The sequence below is a fragment of the Vulpes lagopus genome, chromosome 6 (assembly GCF_018345385.1).
Source record: "Vulpes lagopus strain Blue_001 chromosome 6, ASM1834538v1, whole genome shotgun sequence".
Lineage (NCBI taxonomy): Eukaryota > Metazoa > Chordata > Mammalia > Carnivora > Canidae > Vulpes > Vulpes lagopus.
Window position 1 is genome coordinate 7,878,589 of NC_054829.1, and position 25,064 is coordinate 7,903,652.

Here is a 25,064-nt window from a genome sequence, read left to right on the forward strand (position 1 = left end):
AAGAGTTTGGGAGACTGGTTACACAACAATTGTGTACACACCTAACACTACTGAACTGTACACTAAAAAATGGTAGCGGTGACAAATTTTGTGATTCTATGTGTTATTTGTCCCCCACAATTAAAAAATGACAAGTGTTTATAGATAGGTAAAACGGATATAGTATAATACCAACACATTCATGGTGACCATGTAATCACCCTTCCTGCATGCATGCAAACACACACATACACACAAACTAGGAAAGTCTTACAAGTGGTATTATTTCAAAGGTTGTCCTTACAGAAGCAAATTACAGGCCTACCGCCTTTTATTGCGCTTTACTTTACTTCAAGGATACTGTGTTTTTTTCACAAATTGAAGGTCTGTAACAACCTTCTGCAGAGCAAGTCTATTGGCACCATTTTTCCAATAGCATTTGCTCATTTCATGTCTCTGTGTAATTTTGTAAATTTTCACAGTATTTCATACTTCTTCATTTTTATTTTATTTATTATGGTTATCTATGATCAGTGATTACAACTCACTGAAAGGTCATATGATAGCATTTTTTAGCAACAAAGATTTAATTAAGGTATATAATTGGTTTTTTATCCATAATGCTATTGCACACAACAGAATATACAACAATGTAAACATAACTTTTATATTTGCACTAAGAAACCAAAATATTCATTTGACTTGCTTTATTGCAATACTCACTTGATTGTGGTGGTCCAGAACTGAACCTGCAGTATTTCCAAGGCATGCTTGTACAGAAATCTACTAGTTATCACAGTACAAAATAAAGGCTAAATGAATTATGTGAACTTATTACGTGAATTACATCCATTCATTCACTCACTTAATGAGTATTTATTGAATATATGCCATGTGCCAAGCACTGTTCTAGATACTTATTTGACCTCAAGGAACAAAACAAAGGTGCTGCTCTTTTGACACATTCTAGCAGAGAAAGAAAGACACAAACTGATAATTAAAACACACAAGAAAATTATATAACATTTCATAAAATGTAGGTGCTGTGCTTTAAAAAAAAAAAAAAAAAAAAAAGGAAAGTAACAGACTAGTGGAGGAGGACAGAGAGAGCAGAGTAGCCGGAGGCATGTGAGCCTCACTGAGAAAAGTAGGTGAGGGCTGAGCAGATTCACAGCTGGTGAGTCTGGGGGAATACTGTAGGCAGAGACAAGCAGTGCAAAAATCTTAAGTAAGGAGCACAGCAGGCAACCGAAGAGGAGTAAGGATGCCAGTGTGCCTTATACATGGGGGGAGCAAGGGGAAAATAGAAGGAGGTGACGGCAGGTTAACACAGGAGCAACATGTCAAGCACAGCACTGCAGGCCACTTCAGGACGCTGACTTTAGCAAAGGGGGAAATATACTTCTACAAGATTTGGGAACATGTACTATACTTGCATTTTAATTCATAATACATTAATCAAAATAAAAATCATACTCCATGAACACTTGAGTCAAAAAATCTCCTTCTGCTGACCTATTTCTCACCAGTTTTTACATTTGATATTTTTTGCTAATGTACATTATTTCATTCTCAGAATCCACTCCATCAATAGACTAAACTATGTAAGCTTGATAGAAATTCAAAATCTTCAGTGCTTCTGTAGTGCCTTTGTCACTAATGTCACCTCAAGGTAGGAACGGGCTTATAATGGATCAGATTCCATTCCTATAAAGCAGAGCCTAGGAATAAGGACCTATTCTCCCTTTAACTTAAATGTAAGTAATTTAGTAGTGCTTTAGAGTGAACAGTTTATAACTTTTTGAAAGGAAATAAAAAATTTTTACCATGCTACACCCTCTAATTTCAAAAAAAAAAAAAAAGTGAGTTCCATACTATCCTGTATTATTCCAGTGTATAGTGCCTGCTTCATTAATTCATTTGCTAGACAAATATTTATGTTGAGCATACTCTGTGCCAGGAACTGTTCTATAAGAAAATAAACAAATGAACAAAAACACAAAAAATCTCTGCTCTCATTGTTTTTTTTTTAATTTAAGATAGAGGATTTTTTTTTAAATTAAAACATGCTCAATGTCCAATGGTAGTTAAGTGATAAGGGAAAAAATAAAGTAAGGAGAAGGAGTAGGGGAGGGGGGATGAAATTTAAAAGAAGAACTGGTAAAGCCTTAGGAGAAAATGACCCTTGAGCAAAAAATGACCCTGGGAGGGAAGCTGGCCACGCAGTCGTCCAGAGGAAGTGCATCCCACACAGAGGGAGCAGCAAGTGCAAAGGTCCTAGCTTGTTCTGGAAGTGGCAAGGAGGTGGGAACAGGGAGCAGCCAGAGAAGAGTTGGCCATGGTAGAGCACTAGCTGATGTTAGGGATGTAACTGGGCATGGGGTGGTGATCACACCCAACACAGAGACTTTAGTTCTCAGTAAGGTGGGAAATCCTGGGAGGGTTCTGAGCAGAGAAGTGGCATGCTCTGGCTTACATTTTCAAAGGATCACTCTGGTTAATCCATCAAACAGACTGGAAGGGGGAAAAGCAGAAACAGCTACCACTTATTACAATGGTATTGCTATTGGAAAAAACCAATGACTGCATCCTTCCTGAATAATAAGAATGTCAATTTTTTAAACACTGCACTGACTTCTAGCTACCAAACAGAGGAGTGCTGAATAACCTAAGAGGTTTTTAAAGATTTTTTTTAAACTTTACACAAGCTACCAACCCCCTTACCCCTCACCCACAAGTCTTCAGTGCCAAGTAGAAACAATTGATATTAGTGACAGATGGTCTAGGAAACATGCTAATCATCTCTTACTCTAGATATTCTAAGCTCTATCTTTACAACAATTTAGTTCACCAGAATATTAAATATTTGAACTCCTTTATTCCAAAGGCATTTATCAAACACTTCCAAAATCTGTGCCAGAAACTGATGCTTGGAATTGGAAACACATGGTTACTTAACGCAACCTTTGGCCTCAAGAAGCTGCACTCACCTTCACGTAAAAACACCTGCATACAGTTAGGATTTTTGTATCATCAGCTTCAAACAAGGATCAATAAAAAAACCCTCTAGGTAAAGAATGTTTCTGAATCCTCTGATAATTTCTGAATCCTCTGATAAAACTATCAAAGACAGTGAAAGTTGTAGACATTTACAGAACCAAACTCTTGGTTTCAGGGCAGGAAAAAAGCACTTCTTCCAGTGGTGCAAGTTTTTAAGATATCAAGAGCTCTGAAACTTCTGTTTTCTCATTTTTTTAATGAGCGCAAGTTCAGAGCAAAATTATAAACTCAATTACATAAGTACCATAATGTGAGGCAGTGGCTCTCAGTCCTTGCTACACACAGTAATTACCAGCAGAATTCAGGAACCACACAGGCCCTCTCCCACAAGAGCCCCAGCAGCGTCCATGTGTTGAAAAGCATGGAGGAGGTGATGCACAGACTGGACCACCAATCTAGATATGCTGGCACATGCTCCTTTCTTCATTCAGTCACTCATTTTCAACATACTAGCTCTATTATACACACTTCCACTGTATTAGAGGATGTCAATAAAGGCTCCCTCTAGTTCACTTCAGAAGTTGGGGAAAAAAATATAAATTAGTGAATGAATGATTTAAGAAGAGTCCCCCCAAAAACCACCTTTTTCCCATCCCATCAGATCCCAGATCAAAAATCACTCATTTACATTTCAAACTTATTTGGGATTAAAAAGTAATTACATGTTTTGGTGTAAATGGCTTTCTGCCAAACTACAGTAAGTCAAAGAATAAAAGCAAACGAGATAATCGGTCAACAAAGAACTTCATCACCCCTTTTGCTAAATTATATCAGGAACAATTTGAAAGCAATATATTTAAAGACAATTCTCTTACAAATGAGCCAGCTAAACAGAAGTTGATTAATGCAGTTGATTACTGCTAGGAAATCATCTAAAAAACAAAGTACAGCATCTTGAGTTTATATAGCTTCTTCCCCATCATACCGAGGGTCTTCATACACTTCTTTTATCTCCATAAGTCCTATGGCTGAGACTAAACTGCAAGGATATCCATAGAATAAAAATATACTTATTACCAATACCATTTAACGTAAAAACCTGTGACACAGGAAGGTTACACATTAGGGACACCCAGTCTGTCCCCCTGGTCTCACTCTGAGAACCAGGCATATCAATTTAAGAAGGAAAAACATTTGCAGCCCTATGGTACCTATAGTGACATTAACAAAACAAGAGTCAACTATAGCACAACAACCCATGAGCATATAGAAGTGAACCTCCAGAGATAATGATCCTATAAATTCATAGGCTTGTTCCTGAAAAACATTAAGCTAAACTCAAACTGTGACACAATCTTTGGAAGCAATTGTCACACTAGTCAGGTTTTCACACCTACGCTGGAAAGAACGAGGTGAAGACTCACGCTTCTAATTCTGAAAAAGAAAGTGGGTATTCTCAGAGAAGAAAAATTTCTTCCTAGTCAGAATGTTTTCTACTTGTATTGGAAAACTGATTTACATTACACTACAACATTTTTTGGTATAGCGAATAAAATGTTTAAAATATAGTATATCAAGTGTACTTCCTCAACTTTTATTTCCTTCAAGTGATTTCTAAAAGTTCTAAAAGAGGAGCACTAACTGCAGAATTAATTTTCAACTGAGAATACACAGGATGGTCTAATTTCAAACACAAGCTCAGGATGCCTGGCTGCCACCCCTTCTCGGAAAAGGGAAGGATTCCATGAGGTCTCACTGTGCACCTCTCTTTCTGACTATAGATGTGATGGTAAGAAGATCCATCCCTGGAGTCCTAACAGGTCTCCAGGAAACCACCATGAAGAAGACATTACAGTAACATTCATTTGTCCCACAGAGAGGAGACACTGGGGACTTCCTGCTCTGCCCATACAAAGGCATGACCTCTAAGAGGGGAACAAGTCTGAAGATACTGACTTCACACCTGTGGGAGGTGTGACGCATAGGCCCTACAAACGGAGCTACAAGGAATGCTTCTCTATGTGAAGCAAACACTGAAAATGTTTTAAAGTTGTAAATGTTGAACTACACTGTTAATATGTTTATACAGCATTTAGCATATTTTGGCTTTTTTTTTTTTTTTTTTTTTGTAAATGATAGCTTTCCCATGAGTTCTCCTACTTGGGGGCAAAATAATGACCAAGCTTTGTATACAGTTAATTCCTGGGTGTTCACATTTAAATTTTCACAGGATAGCAACTAAACATTTTTCCTTATATATTCTTATGGCAGGGCTCGAGGGGAGAATAGCTCTAAATACCAGGAAATTAGGATGACCAAATAGTCTGAGCATATCAGAAATGCACTCTAGTCATTAAAAAATTATTCATGAACACATAAAAGAAAAACTTTAAAGACTCTCAGAGGCAAAAAAAAAAAAAAAAAAAAAAGGTTTTTGTAGACAATGGAATAAAACAGGTAAGCCACAAAGAAAATTGACACATTTGACAAAATTAAAATCCATCATTGGTTTAAAATAGCACAAACAAACCCAAAAGGTAAATGAAATCTACAAAACATAACAAAAGGCTAATTTTCTTAGTATCTAACAATTCCTTTCTAAGAAAAAAAAAAAAGGCAAAAACCCAACAGAAATATGGAAAAGTGAGGTGCAGAAAGAAAGTCACAGAAAAAGAGGGGGCAGCCCGGTGGCTCAATGGTTTAGCACCACCTTCAGCCCAGGGCCTGATCCTGGAGACCCTGCATGGAGCCTGTTTCTCTGCATCTCTCTCTCTCTCTCTCTATCTCCCATGAATAAATAAATAAAATCTTTAAAAAAAAAAAAAAGAAAAAGAAAAAGAAATACAAAAGGCTTCTAGAAACACACACACACACACACACACACACACTCTTTACTAGAATTTTCAAATCCATGCAAAGTAGAGATGCGGTATGATGAACTCCCACGTACATGCTACCTGGTTTCAACAACTATCCACACACAGCCAATCTGTTTCTTCCCTATACCCAATCTACTTGCCCCTTCAGAATGGCTTCAAAGCAAATCATATCATTTCATACGCAAATTCTTCTAACAGGTACTTTTTTTAAAATATAGTTACTAAATATCATATCTAATAAAATTAACAATCATCCTATAATATCATCTAGTAACAAATTCAAAGACTCCCTAACTATTTCAAGAAGTATCTCCTTATAGCTAGTCGCTGCATCTGGCAGATGTCTTTGAATTTCTTTAATGGACAAATGCCACTTCCCTCTTTTATTTTTTTTTTCCTTCCCTTGTCATTTGTCTTGCAGAATTTCTCACTTTGTGAATTTTGCTCATTGGATCCTTATAGCATCACTGAACGTGTTCCCGGATATCTTTTGTTACTGTTACTCAAACTATCCTATCATCTATCTGGTGTTTGTTAGTGTCCCTCAGTGAAAGAACACCAGGAACACACAGCTATAGTTAAACCAGCTGGGAGAACACATTCCACAGGAATACTAGGGCAGCTCAGTAAAAGAATGTTCTAAAGAATCTATTACAGGATTCAGGCTTTGGCTGGGTAATTTAGGGGAGGTTCTAAGGAAGCAGGAGTTTCTCTAAATTGGATGTTGGAAAGTAGGGTAATTCTATGAAGGGGTATCTCCATAAACCTTAGGTCAGCAAGACCAGACTAGAATGAACATAAGGCTGGAAGTGGTAAAGCAGCAGCCATCACTCATTTTGGTCAAGAATTTTGTGGATGGCACAGAGACCATGGCTTTGCGCTTGGTTTCATTTTATCATAATGTGAATGAAACCCTGCCTGAGGTATTCCGTAAGACTGCTTACATTCAACTGGAGGACATGGCCTGACATGAATGTCAGGCAGTTTCTGCAGCCAGGGTGCCTCTTTTCTCTTTTGCACTAAACGATGGAAGCCCTTTGCATTGTCACTATACCCTTCTGATTCAACCCCAACAGTCCTGGATATTTTCCTTGCTCTCTAGTATAAAATGTTCTAGATTCCTCATGCACATTTTTCTGCCCCAAATCTAAAATCAAGCACTTCTACGAAAAGCCTGTCTCCTTTTAGCAGAAAAAAATGGTTTAGAGACCAAGATCTGGACCCTAACATATTCACTGGTCCCAAGTTCTCATTATTTCTAGATCTTTTGAGTAGACAAAGGTAGAGGAAGTAAGTCTCTTCAAAGAGAAAATACATCACAAGTTTATATTGATATTTCCTGTTCAAATTTAGGATTATAGGGTTTTTGCTTAACTTCTTTGCCTTTATATTTGTCTCTATTCTCATGTGTTAAAATTCTTGATTCCAAACATTAACCTAAATAGTTAACTGATACATACTTCTTCTCTTTGAATTTTTGTAATTTTGTAAAACATTTACATTTCCAGATCCAAAACATAGGGTATGCTCAGCATTCCAGCTTCCATTCCTCCCCTCTTCCTGTCCTTTCCCTACATGTAACTGCTTTCATTAGTTTTTCTTTTTTTTCCTCTTTTTAAACAATAAATAAAATACATTTATCTGCATCACCTGCATCTTAGGTTAACAGGTAAAACATATACCTTATTCATCACCATGATCTCATTCACTAACACTATATCCCAAAGATCAACAGCAAATAGGCTCAGCTTCATTAATAAAATGCAAAATAAAATTACAATAAAATTTTAATTTACCATTAAATTTACCATTAAAATCAACATTTTTAAGCTCTCAGATTAGCCAAATTCAAAGAGTTACAAAACAGACTGGGTTAGTAGGAGTTACCGTGGCCTATCAATTTAGCATTAGCTACCAAAACGTTACACACACAGCCCTATGGCTGAGTTCACTTCTAGCAATTTATCCTATAGGTACACTCATATCGTGTCCATTTCACAAGGGACACCTCATCAAAGTGGGAGTCAGAGGCTAGAAGGGGGAGTCAGAGGCTAGAAGGGGGAGCCCTACCACTCAACATCCATTAGGGGAAGAACTGACAACTACAACCCAGCAGAATAGTGGACAGAAAAGAACCATCAATTACAGGCCCCAAAGGGAAAGATGTACATTGCATCTCCCACAAGAAAAAGACTGCCCCCACAGCTCAGCCAGTGAGAAGCCTCAGCACCCAGAACCCCTGATTCCCTCCAGTGGACTTTCACTCAGAACGACCTCACTCAGCTTCCTCTTTCCTCTTGTGCCTCTCTTTTGTCGGACTAGCCTCTGGTTTTGCCACAGTTTGCTTGTCCTGAATTACAATTCTGTTATTCCTGAATGAGTCCATTTCTGTTAGTAAAATAAATGTTATTCTAAGGTTAACGTGTACATGGATATTCACTACAGCATAATATTAACAAAAGACTGGAAACACTCATAATTTACATCCAAAGGGAACTTATTAAGTGAGTGATGGCATATCCACAGAATGAATATGTAGTTTAAAAACTGAGGTAAACCTATATACATCAATATGGAACAGTCTTCAAGATAAAAGTGAAAAACGTATGCTGCATATGCTTGAATATATATGATTAGCACCCCAGGGACTTGTGCAACAATGTACCATGTATATATACAGTATGTTACTGGTACCCTATATAATCAATTGGTAGCAAAAGATGCCTTGGTGGTAGGAGGTTTAGTTTCCATTCTTTATCTTCCTATATTGCCTAAATTTCTTACTGTGTGCATGTTATTTTTCAACTAAAACTTTCTAAAGAATTCTTCATAAATAATAAAACAGTTTGTATTACAAAAAATACTAAAAGCTCTTTCCAATGTTGTCACTTTGGAATCTGCTCTTTGAACATCAGGATCCGCCCAACTCAGCCCCAGCCATTAGCTCAAATTGAAAACAGAGCAACTGACGATGTAGAAAAACAACCCTCAATGCAGATAAGACCAAAACTTTGTGTTTTGATGTAAAGCCTAGGTCAGTCTCTAAAGAGCAATACAATCTGAAAGTAAATATTGACATGAAGTTCTTACATTAATATGATCACTTATTTTTGCCCAAATAATCCTAAATGAATAAAAATATGTATGACTGAATCAGTACCAGGAAGAATCAATTAGCCATTAATTACAGCTCTTACATATGAATGAACATGTAACAACAGCTACCCTCACTATTAAGCACCTATAAGGCAGGCTCTACCTTGGCTAATTTAAATCACTATCTCTAACTCTTAGAATAAGCATAAAACATAGGTGACATTATACTGACTGCATATAACAAAACTGGGAAGAAGAGAAGTTAAATAATTTGTCCATGGCTTTTAGAACCAGTAAGTTAGTAAGACCAACCAATATTCAAAACACACATATGGAAAATATAATTTTTGCAGAAATGCCTTTTTGTTATTTAACACAGCATTAAAAAAGAGTATATGCTACAAAATAAATCATTTGTGAAACAAGAAGTCCTAAGGTGGTAAAATATTCACTTTAATATTACAATCTAATACCTTTACAAATGCCATTAAAACAGTATAAAAGATAAAACAGAAATATATTCCCAAGTTTCTATAAATACCCAGCCCAACTCTGCTGAATAAAAAGAATGACTTCCAAAGATCAAAAGAACAAAAAAAAGTAATGAAATAAATCACTGATGTATCTTCAGAAAGAAGTTTTTAGCTGTTGTTTTTTAATATAAAATATTGACACAAATTCAGGGGGAGAAAATGTAATGAACCACTGCAGAATATTTGAAGAAAGTTAATAATATATGTATAAAAACAGTGTACTTGATGAGACTATCTTCAGATTCCATTGTAAATCCCCCAATATTCTAAAGTATGTTTGCAATCTCAGCATGTGAATGATGGCACTCTTGTTACCATTCTTTACTAAATGGTCCAGACAAAATCAACTACTCAAAAATCTAATTCTGCCTACATGCAAAAGAAAGTAAAGTGAAAATTTCAGCACTAAGTGGTGTTACGAGCACTAGACTCTACACCCTTGCCCAAATGTCACAGTAGTGACACTGTATTACCATTAATTGCATATATGTCACTCTCTTTTGACATATTTTGTGAGAATCTGGAAGTTAGGGACCCTGTCTAACCCTGGTATCCCAAGTCTAACATGAAGCTGTCACTTTGTGAGAAACCAACATTTTTCTTAAGAATGGGCTGAATTAAAACCATGTTCCAGGTCTACCTGCTGTGAACCCAAACATGGTCCAACTTCTCCAGGTCTTTTTACCTCACCTGTAAAATTACTTGGATTAAAGTCTAAGCTTGGAGTTTTACCTACTGATTTGCAGGGAAAGAAGCATAGTTCATTTTAGAATCAGTATGAACTATAAAGGATCTATTCCAGTAATCAGGAGATGTACATTTTCCAGTCTAAGGTATTCCACAATTATGTAGGTTGCCAAGGGAAGCTGTTGCCAAGAGAATGCAAAAGGCTTGAAAACCCTCTTAATCCTCTGGCTTACTATAGAAAGAATGAATAGTCCCTGAACAAAATGAATGAAAAACAAAGGAAAGAAAACCAAGGCAAAAAAATATTTCTAGTTGAAAATAAATCAGACTGAACGTTAAAATAATAAAAAGACAACCCAATTTAAAAATGGGCAAAGGATTTAGACAGACATTTCTCCAAAACAGGTGTACAAATGGCCAATAGCACACAAAAAAGTGCTCGACGGCATCAGTCATTAGGGAAATGAAAATCAAAACTACAGTGAGATACCACTTCACACTCACAAAGACACAAACAAAAAGAGACACAATAACAAGTACTGGTGAGTATTTGGAGAAATCTGAATCCACGTACAGTGCTACAAAAGTGTAAAATTATACAGTCAACTTTGGTAAACAATTGGGCAGTTCTTTAAAAAGTTAAACACAGAACTTACCTTATGACATGGCAATCCTACTGGTAGGTTCATACTTAAGGGAAATTAAAATATACATCTATGCAAAAATTTGTACATAAGGTTCATAGCAGTATTATCCATAGCAGTCTAAACATGGAAGCAACTCCAATGCCCTTCAGCGGATGAATAAGTAAACAAATGTGGCCTATCCATACAATGGGATATTGCTGAGGAATAAAAAGAAGTACTGACACCTGCTACAACATAGATTAGCCTTGAAAACATTATACTTAGTGAAAGAAGCCAGTTACAAAAGACCCCATATTTTACAACTCCAATTATGTAAGATTTCCAAAATAAGCATTATAGAGACAAAAAAAAAAAAAGATTAATAGTTTCCTAGGGCTGTGGGAAGTGAAGAGAGAATGGAGTGACTTGTCATGGGTAGGAGGTTTCTTTTAAGGTTGATGAAAATATTACACAATTAGATGATGATGATAGTTGTAGTCCCAGGGAGATGCTAAAAATCACAGAACAATACTCCTTAAATGAGTGAATCATAGGTTTTGTGAACTACATCTCAATAAAGGTGTTTTAAAAAGTTAATGAGAAGAAAAATGTGAGATCAAAGATAATAAAAGAAGGAACAATAACGCTATACTGGAATTACACTGTTTTGTGGAAACAAAACTTTACCTTCTGAAAGAAGGGCAGAAGTCACCCCAAAGCAGGCCTCTACAAACACAAATGAACCAGCAAATGACAGATTTCCTGTTCTATCATCCAGATAGTTCCTGACTACTCTGCTTAGGGCACAATTATAGTGCGTAAACCTGATATTCAAAGGTATACCACTTTCCAGGAGCACATATGCAAGACGCTCTAAAGGGAGACTTTGCAGAAATTAGAGCGCACTGGTCATGAACGACTTCTGATGATTCATGAAACTCTACACTGTATCTGTGACTCTTAAAAATTCAAGTAGAGGGAGACTTTGCAGAAATTAGAGCGCACTGGTCATGATCGACTTCTGATGATTCATGAAACTCTACACTGTATCTGTGACTCTTAAAAATTCAAGTAGGAACTGAAGTAAGAGACAAGATAGCACAAGGCTTTCAAAAACTGAATTGGTATCATGAACTACGGCTTACTAAAACAGAATAATGAGTTCCTGGCAAAGGACAAAGCATACCAAGAAGATCAGAAGACCATGTTTGGGCAGGGACTTGCCAACGTGATCAAAAAAGCTGTGTTTCATCAGTAGTTTAGATGAAGATCTAAATGGCATACTCATCACTACTGGCGATAGCAGAAAGCTGGGAGATTATCATGAATATATCAGATAGAATTCAGATCTAAGTAGAGTCTAACAAACCTAAATAACACTCTCAAACTAGATAGAATGATCTGACAAACGAGAGCCAGACTGAAAATCAGAAAACATTTCATTCAAATCCTTCCTTTTACAGATGAAGTTGAAGCCAGAAGGGTTTAATAATAAGCCCAGTTCAGAAGGTGCATGAAAGGTAGATTAAGGCTAGGAATATAGGAACCCTAACTCCCAGCTGTGTCTACCTGACCAATGCTACCTGCTACTACTGGTATGGATACACATATGGGGGGGGAGGCGGGAATCTTGATCTCCCTACCTCACAACACACAAAAATCAGTTCCTGGAAACTCAGACCTAAATATGAAAGGTAAAATAATAAAACCAGTAGAAGATAACATAAAAAAAAAAAATCTTCATGACTGTGGGGTAGCAAAAGTAAACAGGTCACAAAATGCACTAACCATAAAGAAAAGATTGGTAAGATGGAACTGATTAAAATTTAGAATTTTAGTTTATCAAAAGACATGTTACAAGAGTGAAATGCTATGCCATAGGATAGGAAGAGATTTTTACAATTCATATATTCAACACAAAATTCATATCCAGAATATGTACAAAGACCAATATTTCAAGAAGATGACATCCCAGTTTGTCAAATATGGGCAAAAAAACGTGGTCAGTCTGCAACAGAGGATAACCAAATGGCTAACAAGTATATAAAAAGGTGCTCAAATTGTTTATCCAGGAAATGCCAAATTAAAATTACATTGAGGGGACCCCTGGGTGGCTCAGTGGTTGAGCACCTGCCTTTGGCTCAGGTTGTGATCACAGAGTCCTGGGATCGGGTCCCACATCAGGGTCTCCGCAGGGAGCCTGCTTCTCCCTCTGCCTATGTCTCTGCCTCTCTGTGTCTCTCATGAATAAATAAATAAAATCTTTAATAAAATCACATTGAGATCTTCTACACAACCACGGAATGGTTAAAAAAATTCTAAATGTTTAAATGACAGTATCAAGTAGAGGCAAGACTGCAGAGCAACGAGATCTCACATACATAGTTAATAGAAGTATAAATTCATACAACCCCTTTGGAAAACTGTCTGGCAGCATCTATCCATCAAAGCTGAAGATACATAAGCTCTACGGCCAATAGTTTTACTCTTATATACTCAACTAAAATGAATATATACGTGAACCAAAAGATAGGTACAAGAATGGTTACAACAGCATTTTCTATAACTGCACCAAAGTAGATATTACTCAAATTCATCTACAATACAGTAGATAAACTGTGGTATATAATTTGTGATTTTTAGAAATGGTCACAAATTCTGACACCTCTCCCAGAAAGATACGAGGTCTATGTTCCTTCCTCTTGAATCCAGGCAGGCTGGTATCTATTTCAACCAACAGTATAGTAGAGTGATGTTATAGGACTCTCAGGGAGAAGTCACTCTCAGGAAGCTTCCTCTGGGAACCCAGCTGACATGCTGCAAAAACCCCAGGCCTGGGATCCCTGGGTGGCGCATAGGTTTAGCGCCTGCCTTTGGCCCAGGGCGCGATCCTGGAGACCCGGGATCGAATCCCACATCAAGCTCCCTGCATGGAGCCTGCTTCTCCCTCTGCCTATGTCTCTGCCTCTCTCCCTCTGTGACTATCATGAATAAATAAATAAAATCTTTAAAAAAAAAAAACAAAAAAAAAACAGGCCTAGTGGAGAATTCTACATGTAGGTGCTGTGGTCAACAATCCCAGACAATCATCTTCAAGACATCCCAGCTGAGGCATCATGCATGTGAGTGAAGGAGCCTCTAAATGATTCTAGACCCCAACCACTGTAGAGCATGGACAAGCTATACCCACCAAATTCCTAACCCACAGAATCCATGAGCCAATAAAATGGTGCTGTTTTACCCCACCAAGTTTAGAGTGGTGTGTTATGCAGTTATCAAAACCCAAAACTAATGTGTTATGCAGTAACAGATAACCAGAACAGAGCTAAAACAACGATCTACATGCAGCAAAGATGAACCTCAGACACAATGCCACATAAAAGAAGTTTGGGAAAAAGGACTATATATGGTATAATTTCTCTTAGTGAACAAAACGAAGCTATAGTTAAAGAAGTCAGAACAGCGGTTACCTTAGGTGGGAGTGATTACTGGAAAAGGCACAACAAGGGCATCTAGAGAGCTGGAATAGTGAATGTCTTGCTCTGGGTGGTGGTGATTTTAGTGTGTTCACTTTGTTCAAAGAAAAAAAAAATCGCTGATCTAGATCCTTGATATTTGCATTCTTTTTCCAGTATGTGCTATACTTCAGGTGGAAAAAAAAATTTCAGTAAAACATGATAACTCAAATAGATGTGAGACTGTGAAGAAAATATGAAGGATAACTAATTTTCCAGGCATAACTGACTAGATAGTGCCATTAACTGAACAGTTAGATGACAGGGAAATACAAATGAGCAGAGAAAGCAGACCATGTCCTGTTTATTTTGTATTCAAGTACTTACCACAGTACTTCAGTCACTCCAGCCTCCAAGACATTCTTCTCATTTTCATCCTACCTTCTGCCCACCCTAACCTTGGAAACCTTTTTTTCCTTCCTTTCTCCCAGATGCCTCTTAATAGGGAGGTTCACCAGGCTTCCATCTTCAATTCCCTCTTCAATCTGCATGCGCACATGCACACACATGCAAACACATGGCCCCTGCTCCTGTATTTTCAATCTTTGTTGATGGCATCATCACCTACTCTTTCTTTTAGAAGAACCTTCTGAGTCAACCAAGAATTAATACTGCAGTTAGCTAAATCCAATAAATTTAACAGCATAAACATAAGCTCCCATTTTGGACCCCAAAACAAATGCCTAAGAATAGGATAAAGATACAGCTTAGGGATGCCTGGGTGGCTCAGTGGTTGAGCATCTACCTTCAGCTCAGGGTGTGTTCCCAGGTCCAGGAATTGAGTCCCACATGAGGCTCCTACAAGGGGCCTACTTCTCCCTCTACCTATGTCTCTGCCTGCCTCCCTCTCTCTCTCTCTCTCTCTTTCTTTCTGTGTGTGTCTCTGATGAATAAATGTATAAAATCTTTATTAAAAAAAAAGATGCAGCTTAGACATATCTACTCAACATCACCCAAGTTTGATGTATGATGTGGTCAACAAGCTGATAATAAGAATATAGTATGTAGAGAGGTATTATTCTTCCCTACACTACTAGAAGAAAAATGATGTATCCAAAACAGAAGTGTGACTCTATTTTTTTACTAATCAGCCTTAGAGTACTGCATTCAATCCTAAACACTACAGTTTAAAAATGGAATTAAGTCAAAGGAAAGCCACCAATGTGTGAAATGCCATGAAATCATGCCTTGTAAGGAATAGCTAATGAACTGGAGATGTCTCAACTCAGGAAGACTGAGAAAACCTGATGACCAAGTACTTGAAAGGATGTTACACAACAGAGATGCCGCTTACTTTGGTGTCTCCAAAAGACAGAACCGGATAGGAGAAATAATGAAGGTTTCCACTCAATAGAAGAAAAAGCTTATTAACAGTCAAAACTTGATTAAGAACAAGATAGACTATCTCTAGAACAGTGATCCTCAATCTGGGATGATTTTGTCCCCACTGGCCAGGGATGCTGCTAAACACCCTATAATTCAGAGAACCCCTCCCCCAACTAAGAATGATCCATCTAAAATGTCTCTGGTCCCATGGATGAAAAACCTGCTCCAGAGGTAGTGAGCTCCCTGTCACTGGAAGTATTCCATTATAGACCAGACACTGTACTTATGGACATTCCATGACTTTCAAAAATGGTGGGAGATGAGCAGAAAAAAGATTTCCTGTTTCAAATAATTCTCCAAAGAAAAATATCTTCAGTATGTTAAAGCAATAATGATGATAGTGAAGATGATAAACACTTACTGTGGGCCAGGTGTTATACCAAGTAATTCAGATACACATCTCCCAGTTCGTTCTCACAGCCACCCTGATATATGCATTATTTTACCTTGATCTGATGGTAAAATCAGGATGATGCTCTAATGTCATACAGTGGTTAACATGTGAACTGAGAGCTACCTGACCTCAATCATATACATCGCTGTCCAAAGCACAAACATTAGATGACTTTCAAAGCCTCTGTACACCAGAAAACAAATGAAGCAGCACATCTTCTAGAAGTATTGGGACAATGTCTGAACAGGTTTGCACTCACTGCAAACCTTGCTGGCTAGAAGAAAGAGGAAAGGATTATTTGAAGTAGTCCTGTGATGAAGGAGAGAACAATTATCCTGATTGTCCCCAATTGCCTACTTTGGTAAGAGCCAAGAAGCTCTTATATACCCATGGAATCTCAGTCAGAAGCTGAAATTAATGATGACATCCCTTTATCCAGAGGCGTGAAAGCTCAGGATGGACAGACGTTTGAACATCCCCGACTGGGAATCCTGCCCTTAACAAACACACTAGATGCAGATACATGGTTTCTTGGCTGCCTATACTCCCGCCCATCTGTCGGGATGGCAATGTGCCTGCTCACATGTTGGTCAAACTGTCACTAGGGCATAGGTGCCAAGCAATGATAGTTTTAAATGGGCAGCTTGCATAGCACGGTAAGAGCTTGCTCTTCTGCAGAAAAAAAAAAAATCTCTGTGATAATACTGAAGGGTTGCAATCACAAATGAAATATTTCTTGGTCAGTCTCAACATTTTAGTGGGAAAAAGATCTAGACTGGTAGAAAAGAATCAGACTGAAGAAATTAAATCAAATAGGAAAGGTACTTTGAAGACAAGCAGTTGCGCTAAAGCTTTTCACACTGCCAATCTTTCATTAACACACGTCACGGTGATCTCTTAAGGCAGTAAATCCTTGCTCAAGAAGTCATCATTGTTTTAAAAAATGGGTTGACATGCTTTTCCATGTTCTAAGCAAAAAAGCAGAAATGCATTGATATTTAGCAGTTTGCCTGACATTACGTTCTATTTGTTGGGTGATTATTTTTTAAATGACAGAAGTTCAATCAATATCCAAGATAATCTTTTAAATGCAAGAAAGAAAGCAGAAACCAAAAAGAGATTTCCACAGATGAATAGGGGAAAAAGTATAATTTGTTCAGAGAAAGAAATCAAGAAATGAAATGGGTGCTAAGAACACAAAACAAAAAACGAATAATCTGGGTCACAAATTAATAAATAAGGACTCAAGGCCTGTCCCTGTCACAGCCCCCTGACTAGAGCAAAATGTTCTCAAAGTACATGTAGGTTCCTATTCTGACATTAAAGATGTTTCGCATGGCTTGCGTGAAAAACCTAATGTTCTTATTGTCTGGAAATTCTTCCAGATTCTGGCCTTAGACTTGTCCTGAATGCTGCAATTGGAAACATGTGTCCATGTTTAGCCCTCAGTTACTCAGAAAGACAGCTGGCCCGCATCCTCTGTAGAGTTCTTCCTAGACAAGCAGCAGGACACACTGAGAGAATAACCCTCTCTGCCGTGATAAATAAAGGCGGTACCATTAACTTCCCTCATTGAACCAATTTATTAACTCTTTATGCTTTCACCATTTCAGGTGCTCACCTCTACGACCTTCAGGCTTGATAAGAAACATCAACCATGTCAACAATGAGTCAACAGAAACTACTCTTCTTCCCACACGTAAAATATACTGAAAGTAGCATTAATTTAAGAGAGTCTGGAAGTGCAGCAGAGTTCTCTTTGCCAAAAACAGTGGCAAAAGCCTGAAATCTACCATAATTCTTCCAGAAAATACTAGGAACTTAATATTCTGACATTATACCACTTTTCGAGCTTTCCAGTAGACATCTGTGACACAAAGAGCTAAGTCAAAGGCCATGGTTATACCCTGTTCTTCCTGTGAACCTGTTACCGCCACACAGGGCTTACAACAACCTCTATGAATGCCATTTTGACTCTATCATTTTCCTGCTCAAGAACCCATACTAGCAAACTACAACCAGTTAGAGACTATAATCTAGTCAACAGTTACATTCATGATGCAACTATCCTTCATCTCCCTCCTCCCCTTCACTCGCCTGCTCCCCAAAACAGCCAGTTTTATTTTTTCTAGGACTTGTCTTTGCTCATGCTATTCTCTAAAATGTTTTCCCCTCAAATCCATACATACTTTTTTAGACTCAAGTCATGTCATACTTTCTTAAATCTGTATTAATTTTCATACTTCATTGCATACTCACTTCCTACCTTCATTCTGATATGCAGTTTACCATGTATGGCCAATTGATTTTTTTTTTATAAAGGTAAACTATGATTCAATGGAGCAAGGGTGGTCTTTTCAACTAACAGTTTTGGAACAGTTGGACATCCATAGGCAAGAAGAAAAGAAAAACAAAGACTAAGACCTAAACCTCACATCCTGTGCAAAAATTAACCCAAAATGAATCACAGATCTAAATATAAGGGATAAAATTTTAAGTGTCTTTCTGACCTAGGATTAGGCAAAGAGTTCTGAGACAGCATGATGCCAAGAACACACTCCATACATCAATAAGTTAGACTTCATCAATTAAAACGTCTGGACTACAAGACAGTATAGCAGATGAAAAGACACGCTACAGACTGAGAATCACCTACCTGACAAAGCACTTGTATTCAGAATATACAAAGGACACTCAAAACTCAACAGTAAGAAAACAATCCAATCACAAAATGGGCAAAAGATATGAATAGACAAGTCACCAGAAAAGATAGAGAAGTACCAAAAAAGATAGAAGATGTTCAACATCATTAGCCACTAGGGAAATGCAAATGAAAGCCATGATAAGATACTACTACACACCTATTATCATGGCTAACATAAAAAACACTGCCAACCCCAAATGCTGGCGAGAATGTGATGAAGCTGCATCTCTCATAGAGTGATGATAGGACTGTAAAATGGTACAGCTACAGTGGAGACGTTTGGCAGTTTCTTAAGTTAAACATTCACTTACCCCACAACCCAACATTCGCACTCATAGGCATTTATCCTAGAAGAATAAAAACTTATATTCACACTAAAACCTGTATATGAATACAGGCTTCCAGTTATAAAATGAGTCACAGGAAAGGTACAATGTAAAGAATATAGTTAATAATGTAACAGCGATGTAGCCTGACAGATGGTAGCTATCTGGTGCAGGTAGCGAAATACTTAAACACTTAAACACGACAAATCACTTTTGTACACCTGAAACTAAAGTAACATTGTGTCAACTAAAATAAATCAAGAAAAAAAAAAAAAAAAAAAAACAACCCTGAACGTGGGCTCAAAGTAGCTTTGTGTGTAACAGTCAAAAACTAGAAACAATCCACAGCTCCTTCCGTGGGTTAATGAAATGTGGTTAAATGAAATGTGGTTGTGCCACATTCACTGGACAAGCACAGTACCACTATCAAAACAAGAAAATTGACAGTGATACAGTATTGGTAATCAAACTATTCCGTTAAATTTCAGTTTTTACATTTTTATGTGTGTGTATATATAGTCCTAGGACAGTTCATCATGTGTAAAGATTTGTGCAACCATCACAACAATCAGGATACAGAACTGTTACTACATAGAAACTCCTTTGTGCCACCTCTTCACAGTTAACAAACCACCCCCCAGCCCTGAAACTGATCTGTTCTCCATATCTACAATTTTATCACTTCAAGAATACTACGAAAACAAAATGATACAGTCACACATCCTTTTGAGACTGGCTTTTTTTTCCCCCACTCAATACAATGCCCTTTAAGCTCCACCCAAACTGTTACATGTCCATAGTCTTCTTCCTTTTTATTATGAGTGGGTGTTCCATTATATGGCTAGACCACATTTTACTTAACCATTTACCCGCTGAAGGACAGGTGTTGTCTTGGGGTTTTGGCTATTATAAACAAAGCTGTCATGAACATACATGCAGGTCTTCTAGTGAGTAAGTTTTCATTTCTCTAGGAAAAATACCCAAGAGTGTTATTGTTAAGTGTATTAAAGTTTAACTTTTAAGAAACTGCCAAACTCATTTCCAGAGTGGCTGAACCATTCTACATTCCTAACAGTAGCAATGAGAGGTAATGTAAATTTGAAAGTCACAATTTCTAAAATATGCTCTGAAGGCCCAAAAAACCAGTAAGATTAAGCCTCTTAAATGTCATAACCTGAGCTTAGTTTATAAAAAGTGAATTTTTAAAACCTTTATCTTGATCCCCAAATAATAGACTTTTTTATTACCTCTAACAATTTATACTTAGACATAATCCCTTTGTTGCTAGTTCAGTTGCCATATTATAAACTGCAATAAGAAGTGAAAAAAGAGGCAATATTGCCAACAGAAACAGTACAAGTTTGTTTCTATGTCTTCCAGACATAGCCTGTGAAGACTGAAGTTGTTTAGGCACTTTCCAACTCTTAGTATTATGAAATGTGTTCATAATGCATTTATACATAGTATTATCAAACAATGGCACTTGTTCAGCTGTAACTTGGTAAAACAATTGGAGAAAAGCAATTAATCTGAAATAAAGCTGAGGTTATCTTAGCTGTGAGATTTCTAACTTCATGAGTTTTAAAAATTTTAAATATAATTGATAAAGATGGATAATGGAGTCTCTTTTGGGGTTCTTGAAACAAGGAGCTAGCTGTGAAGCAGACATCCACATGCAAACATCAGGAAGACAGCCAGTCTGCAAAGAGATGAAATAAATGCACAGAAAGAACTCTAACTTCCCCAAAAGAGCGCGGGGGCAGGTGCGGGGTGGGAGGGGGACATACTCTGCTGTCCTTGTCCCTAATAACTTTCCTGTCCCTCAGTCCCTTTTGGGACCAACTAGATAGTGAAGTCGTAAAACAAATGTGTCTTTCCAATGAAATGCTATTTGCTTAAAAGGTATAGGACAGAACACTCCTAATCTCCCAACTAACAACCTTGCAATTTAATTATATGACTCCACCTACTACACCATCCCACTTAATGTATATATCTTAATATGTACATATGTTTAAAATTCATCCTAAATATTAGCCAGTGTGAACAGTGTCTAACTTAAGTTTCAAATCCTAGAGTACTGGTTCCCATCCAATGAGCCAGAAATCCATGGAGAGATAGAGGAGTTATTGCAAAGAATCATCAAAATACATGTGTCTACATGAAGAATAAAGAAACAATATGATTCACACTGTATTTTTCCAAGTTAATAAAGATTGCTGTGGCTAATAAATTTCTTAATAAATTTACTGGAGAATGGTACTACTAAGTAGTTTATCATTAGTAATTTTTGATGAATATTAAAAAGCTCTTATCTAGGCTCTCTAGAGTGTTCCTTTTTTTTAAAGATTTTATTTATTCATTCATTCATTCATTCATAGACACACACACACACACACAGAGAGAGGCAAAGACACAGGCAGAGGGAGAAGCAGGCTCCCTCTGGGGAGCCCGATGTGGGACTCGATCCCGGGACCCTGGGATCACACCCTGAGCCCAAGGCAGACGCGCTCAACCACTGAGCCACCCAGGCGTCCTGGGAGTATTCCTTTTTGAAAGGGCTGCCCATAAGTCATCCAGAACAAGAGTAGTAGACTGTACTTGGTTTGAGCGCAGAGATATAACACAGGCATAGTTGGGAAAGTGCATGAAATTACTTCAAAACAGCAACCTCAATGCTAGGTAAATAGAATTCAGAAACCAAAGTGGAGAAAAGTTAAAGGGCACAGCCCTCCTCCCCTATTTACAGTGCCTAGTAGCAACGTATTCACAGGAATTTCAGTCAAGGGGCCAAACGTATTCTAGAATACAAACATATCCCAGCTAAGCGCTTTGTCAGGATTGTCACCTTTCTGAATTAGTGTTATAGCTTCTTAAAAATTCCATATTTTCTAAATTGTATCAATAATAGTGTAGTTTTTCAAATGTGTCCTATACATATACGGGCTTCTTGTGCACTGAATGCCAGCCAACTGAAATCAAAAAGAATGACCTCCATTAATTTAAAAAAAAGAAAACGTGTTTGCACAAAATACTCCAATGGCAAGAACAGACTGTACCTAGCCCAGGTCCTGACACACAGTAAGCAGGCACGTGATATCTGGTGAATAAATGAATCCATTTCGGCCCTACTCTGAAAAATAACCTCGGCAAGCACGGAAAAATATCCTACCACTCCAAAAAATACCCTCCAGTCCCAGTCAGTTACCAATCCATTCTCATAACCCATCAAGAACAATTTGCATGAAAGCCTTACCCACACACACCGAGGCAGCACTTAATTCCCATTAGGTTCACTGACTGATACATGGCGTTATCTGCACTTGCCCATTTGCATAAATTCAGGACTCACCCTTCATTTGCTATAAGGTGAATTTTAAAGCTTCCAGTAAGTTTTATTTTTCAAATCAAAAATACTTTCAAAATTTTATTTTTCAAATCAAAATTCTATTCACGGTACACCGTATCCTACCAGGGATGACTTTAAGGCAAAAATACACAGTTGTCAAAATAAAAATCTTTTTTTTTTTTCTCTTCTACACATCTAATACATTCACTTATATGTTTACTTTTTCACATTAGTTCTCAAATACAAAAAAAAAAGTGGCCTATTTAAGAAATTTTAGGGTCTGTCAACATTTGGAATGTACTGCTGTTTTTATATATATATTTGCATCCTGGAATAAGACTTAGCCTAAGCTTTCCACAGAACCATTTCCTGGGCACTTAGTAACTTATTCTATGCCAGGTTCTATGCTTGACACATTACTCCATTATCCCATTTGTTTAACAAATACCCTCTTACAATTTTTGCAGTACTAAACAAGAAGCCAGTACCCTATAAACCTGATATCTGTACCAGATACTAGCACTAAATTTACCAGTGATACTTCATGTAAGTTTCTTGTTATTAAGTTCAGGTTGTTTTACTGTATTAAAACAGAGTCGGATCAGCAATGTTGAGATGCACAGAGAATAACCATCTGTGATCGCTTCAGCAGAGAAAGCTATTATTAGGTGACTACTTAAGTTACATTCCCTTCTATGGGGAGATGAACACAACCTTATCTATCCAGAAATTTAATTCCAATTACTACACGCCACTTTGAACAGCATAATCTAAATAAAATGATGATATAAAGAACCCCCGCTTCCTTCCGAAATTGCTTTAAAACTGTAGATTAAAATCTCCTCCCCACCCCAAGATCTGCTCCGCATATCGTAAAAAGGCGTCTTGATTCTGAACTTTGAAAAAATAAATGGGGACATTTTTCCCCCTTGTGAATTCAGACACAACAGACATACCATTCTAGTTTAAAAAAAAAAAAAGAATTAATGAGGCTCTTCAAAAGCTCCCCGAAACCACCACCCCAAGAGCAAAACTAGGATTTTCCAAGTCGTTCCAAGAGAGGGAGATGGGGGGGCGGGGGGGGGGAGGCCCCATACAAAGAAAACAAAAAAGTAGTTGCTTGACAAAGAAGAGAGTTGAAGAAGGGATGGCCTCAAAAGGAACCTAGGGTCTTAAAAAAAAAGAAGAAGAAAAAGAAAAAGGAAAAAGAAGAAAAAAGAAAAAGTAAAAGAAAAAGGAAAAAAGAAAAAAGAAAAAAGAAAAAGGAAAAGGAAAAGGAAAAAAGAAAAAAAAAAAAAAAAGGAACCTAGGGTCTGCCTCTCACTGCCCGGGATTTAACTACATCACCACCTAAGAGTTTGGAGACCAGAGCCCAAAACTCCTCGGGCGGTGGTTAGAGCAGCGCGCTGCCCTCACGCTCGTGCATCCCTAAGGACGCTACGTGTGGGCCACGCAGAGAAGCCGCAGGAGGCACCGAGCGCAGCGCACCGAGGGGCTTTATCTGGGACCTGAAGGGCCCTCGGAGCTCCACCGCCTCGCACCGTGCCCGCCAGGCCAGCTCCTGCACGGCCTGCCCCGACACCGACAGCTTGGCAGGGGGGCCTGTCTCCGACCTGGGGGTTCCCGGGCCCCGAATGCTATGGGGGGGGGGGAGATGGAGCCAGGCGTGGGGAAGGATGGAGCCCGGAGGGGGGAGGGGGGGTGGAGCCAGGCGGGGGGGGGGTGGAGCCGGGCGGGGGTGGGGGGAGATGGAGCCAGGCGGGCGTAGGGGGGATGGAGCCGGGCGGGGGTGGGGGGAGATGGAGCCGGGCGGGGGTGGGGGGGGAAGGAAGCGGGTAGGGGGGGTGGAGCCAGGCGGGGGGGATGGAGCCGGGCGGGGGTGGGGGGGGAAGGAAGCGGGTAGGGGGGGTGGAGCCAGGCGGGGGGGGATGGAGCCGGGCGGGGGTGGGGGGAGATGGAGCCGGGCAGGGGGGGATGGACGCGGGGGGGGTGGAGCCAGGCGGGGGTAGGGGGGATGGAGCCGGGCGGGGGTGGGGGGAGATGGAGCCGGGCGGGGTGGGGGGGAAGGAAGCGGGTAGGGGGGGTGGAGCCAGGCGGGGGGGGGGGGATGGAGCCGGGCGGGGGGGGGGATGGAGCCGCGCAGAGGGGGTGGAGCCAGGCGGGGGGGGGGACGGAGCCGGGCGTGGGGGGAGATGAAGCCGGGCAGGGGGGGGATGAAGCCGGGCACGGCGGGGGGGGGGGGGGATGGAGCCGGGCGGGGGAGGGTGGAGCCAGGCGGGGGTGGGGGGGGACGGAGCCGGGCGGGCGGTGGGGGCAGGCTCCTTCTCCCCCGCCCGGCTCTCAGGTCAGGCGTCACCTCCTCTGGGATGCCCGCCCGCCCTCCGCCCGTCACCCTGGCCCAGTCGCCCGTCCCGGTATCAGGTCTGCAAACTGCAGCACCTGCTTCTTTCCATTCGGTGCCTCCCCTCCCGAATGGGAGCTTCGCGAGGCCGGGCGGGTCCTTCCCCAGACCCGGCCCCGAGCGCCCAGGACGCGGGGAGGTCGGAGCGCGCGCGTGCAGCTAGGCCCGGGCCTGGGCCTGAGCCTGAGC

The 25,064-nt window shown here is 39.3% G+C and overlaps 1 protein-coding gene across 3 annotated transcripts in view; it reads right to left on the reverse strand.

The window, feature by feature from the left end:
- VRK1 (VRK serine/threonine kinase 1) overlaps positions 1-25,064 on the reverse strand; it is a 109,047-nt gene that overhangs the window by 50,720 nt on the left and 33,263 nt on the right. The window lies entirely within an intron of this gene.